The sequence below is a fragment of the Nuphar pumila genome, chromosome 8, assembly GCF_984573655.1.
Source record: "Nuphar pumila chromosome 8, dmNupPumi1.hap1.1, whole genome shotgun sequence".
NCBI classification, from domain to species: Eukaryota; Viridiplantae; Streptophyta; class Magnoliopsida; order Nymphaeales; family Nymphaeaceae; genus Nuphar; species Nuphar pumila.
The window spans coordinates 39,252,343-39,258,886 of record NC_143256.1 but is presented as its reverse complement, the minus strand read 5'-3'; positions in this window follow the sequence as shown (position 1 = coordinate 39,258,886).

Sequence of the window (6,544 nt, the reverse complement as noted above, 5' to 3'; positions counted from 1 at the left end):
CTGGATCCTAAAATGGATTTAGATCTGAAGTCTGAGATCCAAAGTAGAATTGGGTTCTGGATCCTAAAATGGATTTGGATCTGAAGTCTGAGATCCAAAGTAGAATTGGGTTCTGGATCTAGAATGGATTTGAATTTGAAGTCTGAGACCCAAAGTAGATCTTTGTTATGGATCTAGAATGGATTTGGATATGAAGTCTGAGACCCAAAGTAGAACTGGATCCTAAAATGGACTTGGATCTGAAGTCTGAGACCCAAAGTAGATCTGGATCCTAAAATGGATTTGGATTTGAAGTCTGTGATCCAAGGTGGAACTGGGTTCTAGATCTAGAATTGGATTTTTGGAGTTTAAATTCAGAAGATGAATCAAGAACTTCCAAGTTTGAATTGAACTTGGAAAATGAAATTTAGAATTTGAATCTTGAATATACAAATGAATTTCAAAGTCAAATTAGACCTTGAGTTTGAATTTGGAATCAGAAGATGAATCAGAAATTTCTTTGAATTTGATTGGAGTTTTGAATATAAGATGAATTTGGTATTTCAAAGTCAAATTGAACTTTGAAATCCTTTTTTGAATATAAAATGAATTTGAAATTTGAACTTTGAAATTTGATTTGAATTGGAATTTTTGAATACAAAATGAATTTGAAATCTCAAAATTAAATTAGACTTTGAGATTGAAAATGAAATAGAATTTAAAATGAAAAGATGAATAGGATTTTACAAGAATTGAAGATTGATTGAAGAAGATCATAATATCACTTGGGTTTTTGAAAGGGAATTTTGGAAATATGATGTGATTCTATCCTAAATGATGAATGAATTTAAAGAATTTTGAGATTGGATTTTGAAAATCATATTTCATTCTTTACATGAATTTGAAATAAGATTGAAAATATAATACATCCTTGACTATGGTCATTGAATGTATTATATAATAATCTTTATTTAAATTCAGGTGAAAAATAAAACATATTTTGGTGCTTTTATAGAGTTTAAAATGAAATTAACTCTCAATATATCCTGACTATGGCCATTGATATATATTTTGAGCCAATTTTAAGTTAAACTTTAATAAAAGTAGGAAATATTTGAAAATATGATGATTTTTTAAAAGGATCCGGTGTGGATCCAATGTTATTTTGTAAAAGACAAAATTTCTAAGTTTTGTTTAGATCCTGACTATGGCCATTGATGTAAATCATCAATTTAGGATTAATTACCTTTTACGAAATGGTGCACGTACCATTCGTGGTCCCATTGTGAATTTTTTTGAGAAATAAAGGCAAAAAGGTATGAAAACAAACAATTTATGACATTTACAATGCTCATTCATTCTATCTATGAGCTGAAAATGTAAATTTTCATTTATAGCCAGCTTATTACAATTTGAATTGAATTTGAAATCCTAATTTAAGAGGAACATCAACATTTCTAGAGATTCCTGCAAGAGAGAAGAGTTAGTACCAAGCCAAGGTGAATGGAAAGAATTAGGCTATGAATAGGGAATTATGCTGATTTTAACTTACGATGCTACATTATGCTAAAAGATGCATATAGTATCCCTTGCATTTATGAGAGAACATACACGTGTCCATGTGCCCATACATATGTATACATATATACACATATATATACATGTACATATATGCAGATACATGTATATATATAGATATATACATATAAGTATGTGAATAATACCCTAAACGAATGAAAAACCTAATCACAATGGCTGAAGGTAGTAAAGGCTTCATTATCTTGACATCCAATCTTGAGGCCACTTTAATTTTCTTTTTTTTTTTAAAAAAAACCTGAGCATTAGGCTGCTCATTATCTACACTAAGCCTTGTTGTCATTCGGAGGTCTGAATGAACATTGGATATGATTTTCCTCTTCAAATCATAGCCTAAAGATTCCCTAAAGAATCCTCTAAAGGCTGTATTATTTCCAGGACCAAAGGGACTTTTCTTCAGAAAAAAAAATTGTCTTCAAGACATTAACTACTGCCAGCCGGCCCATCAGGTTATATAAAATCTTCAGACGATTCATCTGCAAGGATGGAGGAATTGTCTCTGGGGAGAGGTTCACTCAACTGGTTCTTACTTAGATCAAGATGGCCCCAGGTTTTTATAGTAACATATAATATCTCGATATGTCAATCACTTGGTAACTCAAGCATAATCAATGAAAAATTTATTGGAAGTGATGGCTGGTGGCTTACAACCTGGCCATTTTGAGATAGCCCTGTGCAACTGGTGGCTGTGAAAGGCTGTGAGGACTTCAGCATATGGAGGTTGCTGCAAGGTTTGCTATTGTCATGAATGCTAAAGTGAAATTACAACAAGCACAATCATAGCCGATGAAGGCGGCAACAACTTGCTAAACATGGATACAATGAATAATTTCTCTTTGATAGCATACAAATGAATAGACGATTTTACAGAGCTCAGCAGATCCTGATTTTAAAGTGAAAGCCATTTCAGTTTTCCCAACGTACTTGATAATGCTCATATCAGCTATCTAATACTTTCTATGCTAACTTCAATACTAACCAACCATATTGCCTATACATGCAGATTATCATAAAATTCCTCTTTTAAACTCAAAGAGTAACACGATAAAGCCTATGTGTAAAACTTGAAAGAAAAGGGACACCTAAACATCAACACACAGGTACCATACCTTGGGATTTTACTGCAGAATTCAGATATTTTCAGTGGTAGTTGCCGATGATGGCCACATGCGCCCCAAATCTGCCGAGTCAGAAGATAAGGCCAGCCACTGACCTGGTCTGGAACGACAACTTTTAAGGACTGCAGATGTTAACAAGATGATAATGGTTAGTTCTCATGCTGGAGTAATTACAATTATGCTGAAATAGATAGAAAACTGTGTAGAGGACAGTCTCGATTTGCTAGATAGTAGTAGTGATGAGATCACCAGCATGATGAAATATGGAGGCAAGGATGAACTGCAAAATATACTCAAGAAACCAAGGTACAACAAGAACAACTGCCGAGCATAAACAAGAGGTTCAATGGCAATCAACCAAAGCCATCTGTCAGGGCGATCAGGAGCTTCGGTAGTTAAATGTTTTGAAACTTCCTGGAAGTGTATTTGTCCCCTTTTGCTTCACTTTCTGCGACCTCCATAACAATTCAACATTTGTTGTCCATTTCCTGAATGGATCCATGGAATATGGTACCGAAAATCCCCATACAGGAACAAATCAAAAAGAGGATCAAAGGGGAAGAACTAAAATAAAATGATCCCAGCATATATATATATAAAAAAAAATGACCCAGGGTTCTAAGCAGCCCTTCTTTCAAATCAAGGAAGTAGAATTAACAGGACTCCTATCTTGCTTGGTAGCTGAAATTTTCATCCGATGTTCAGCCATAAAATTACAGAAAATAAATCCCCATGTTTACACCTGTTAACACTACAGAAAATAAATCAACAGGGAAATCATTAGATCGCAGAATTAGGCATATCCATAAGTTTAAATCATGACAGATGGAAGCATTTAAAAAAAAAATGAAGAGTGATAACACCATGAATGCAAACCTGTAATAAGATATTTTGCAGGGAATAACATCTGATGCTATATGAGGAAAAGAAAAAAAAAAGAATTTATGCTGGAGGTGCAAGGCATTTAATTCACAAAATGGTTAGTCCAAGCAAATAAAAAAAATGTATGTAAAGGAGCAGTAGATGGAGATTGTAATCTAAAATAACCAGAATTTTGCACAAAATGAAATGTGAATCTGGCGAGTCTTCTAATTTCACGAGCACCAGAATCATGATCATGAAGCAAGGATGAGCTGTGAATAATCTAATGGGTCATGATGACCAGGTACAAGGTAATTGTTTCCTAACAAACAAGGCTAAACACAGGGGAACAATTGATATCCGACAACACCTAATAGAATGAATAATTTCGCAGAAAAGCAAATTTTCTAACAATGCCACTTTCGTTCCACGAATTCTGAGTGACGGCGGTGACCACACTCTGTTCCTTCAGCATAGGATGACTGGACCAGATGGTTTATACATTACCTTTGTAGGGGTCACATATGATCTAGCAGTAAAACCGACAAAGCTTTGGGGTCTTTATTCACTATTTTAATGACAACGTCTAGATGATCCTGATATTTGTATTAGCATTGCTGATTTAACAAAGACATAAAGGGTAAAACTAGATCAAAACATCAACTCTGTTGGCCTCCAAATTGCAAATTTATGCATAGTATATGATCAGTGAGGAGATATCTGCGAATGAATGGGCAATCCAAACTACGACCTGCGACAATAATGAAACCTTTGGTGTGGAGATATTGCTCAATCAGCATATCGCTCCCTTCTGGACTCACATGAGGAAGTAACTTATGTTGACAAACTTAAAAAAAGTGAGGTATCATCATGTTGCTGCAAAGAATAGATGAAACGAACAACTTCTAATGACCTACCCCTTTTCCCAACTGCGCTCATTTGTCGATCAAGATTGTATTAAGTTTTCTATTATTACTAATCAGATCCGTGACCAACGAGTACCCAAATTTTTATCCAAGGATCTAAAGGAATCGATGAAAATGTTTTAGCAGAGCTTATCATTGTCTCTTCAACCAATGTATTTCCAGGCACCTGGTGAACAACTGATGTCAAGCTATCAAGGAGAGTATTGAGTCGAGGCAACCATTCAAAGCCTTCTCAAGAAAAAAAACAACTCAGAGGAACAGGGGATGAAATAAAGAAAGGAAGGAAATATGGATCACTACATGCCTAAAGATCATCGAGAATGCATAGAACTCAGAAGGTATTAACATCACTGGATATGATTTTAAAGCAGATCTGAAGCTAGAGAGCTTGCGGATCTGCTGCTTAATCAAACATTAAAAAAAAATGAAAGAAATTGCAAATCAACGGAATAAACCGAATGCAAAGATTGTCGAAACATGATTATTCCCTTTTCTATAGCACGAGGGGGGGGGGGGGGTGATGCTTGCACAGGCAAAATCAACCCCTCTGGACTGCCTGGATGGAGCTAGACGGAAAAGAAAATAGCTATTAGAAAGTTTTTAAAGAGATCATAGAGGAAGCAGGGTACTTGTCGTGACCTGGCTTCGACCGAATGGAAGGAAGTGTCTCCCCTGAAATTCCACTAGAGGGGGGGTGAATAGTGAAATACGATGCAGATCGATAAAATAAAAAATAACGCAATAAGGCACAACACAATAAACACAGGATTTATGCTGGTTTGGCCGAGTTACTGACCTACATCCAGTCCCCAAGTAAAACACTTGAGCCTTCCACTATAACATCCGAGTTACCGGATAAATAGTACAACACCCTCTTCCTCAGAGGTCTTCTTCTCTCAACAGAGAAGGGGCACACCCTCTTCCACAGAGGTCTTCTTCTCTCAACAGAGAAGGGGAACACCCTCTTTCACAGAGGTCTTCTTCTCTCAACAGAGAAGGGGAACACCCTCTTTCATAGAGGTCTTATTCTCTCAACAGAGAAGGACAACACCCTCTTTCTCATAGGTCTACTTCTTTCAACAAAGAAGGAAAACAGTGAATAACAGAAAGATACAATACTTCCAATAAAACCTTCAGAATGATATGAATGCACGAATGATGGATTCTCAGAATGTTATGTTCTTTTCACTCAGATAATACTCTTTGTCAAAGAGCTTCTGAAGGTTCTGTTACATATGACTCTAAAGAAGAAAAAAATCTTCATCTTGAGGTAGCCGATCTTCTTGGATAATCTTTATGAATGTATGGCCCATCAAGCTTTTTCTTCAAAGTAGTATTATTGCATCAAATAGTTGCACTTGATCAAGTTGTCTTCACTCTTCTTAAGTGAAATAACCTTGCATCAAATACTCGTTAAATACATAACACATCATATCCAGTCATAATATAGCATATTCAGTTTCACATATGAAAGCATATCATATTTATCATATCTCATGAAAGCATATCATGTATTTATCATGTATCATATATATGCATTATGAAAGCATATTATATTTATCATGTATCATCAAAACATAATTTCTCAACATTCTCCCCCTTTTTTATGATGACAATATATGCTCCCCCTGTCACTAAGCCATATATATTATGATGGTTTAAATATGATATCAGAAATAAAAAATGCATAGAAATAGTAATCATAAAAAAACACCAGAATTAACATAAAAAAGTTTGAGTATACTTTATGTGTATGAGATAAAGAGTTAAACGTTTTTCTCTTACATAGGAGAGGTAGGTTTTCTCTCCCCCTTTGTCATTGACAAAAAGGAGGGATCAGAGTCGAAGAGTTAATATTAAAGACCAGGTTGAAGCAAGTTGAGAGTTGAAGACAACAAGTCAAGAAATGGATTTCAAAAAATACATGGGGCGATCCATTGTTTTGAGACAGAGTAAAGAAGGAAGTGAGCTCAATTCATGTGAGAGATGAATAGAGATAAAGTCAAGCTGAAAAGACATAATGAGAAATTTTAAGTTGGGCGTATGAAGAGAGTGATGACAGAC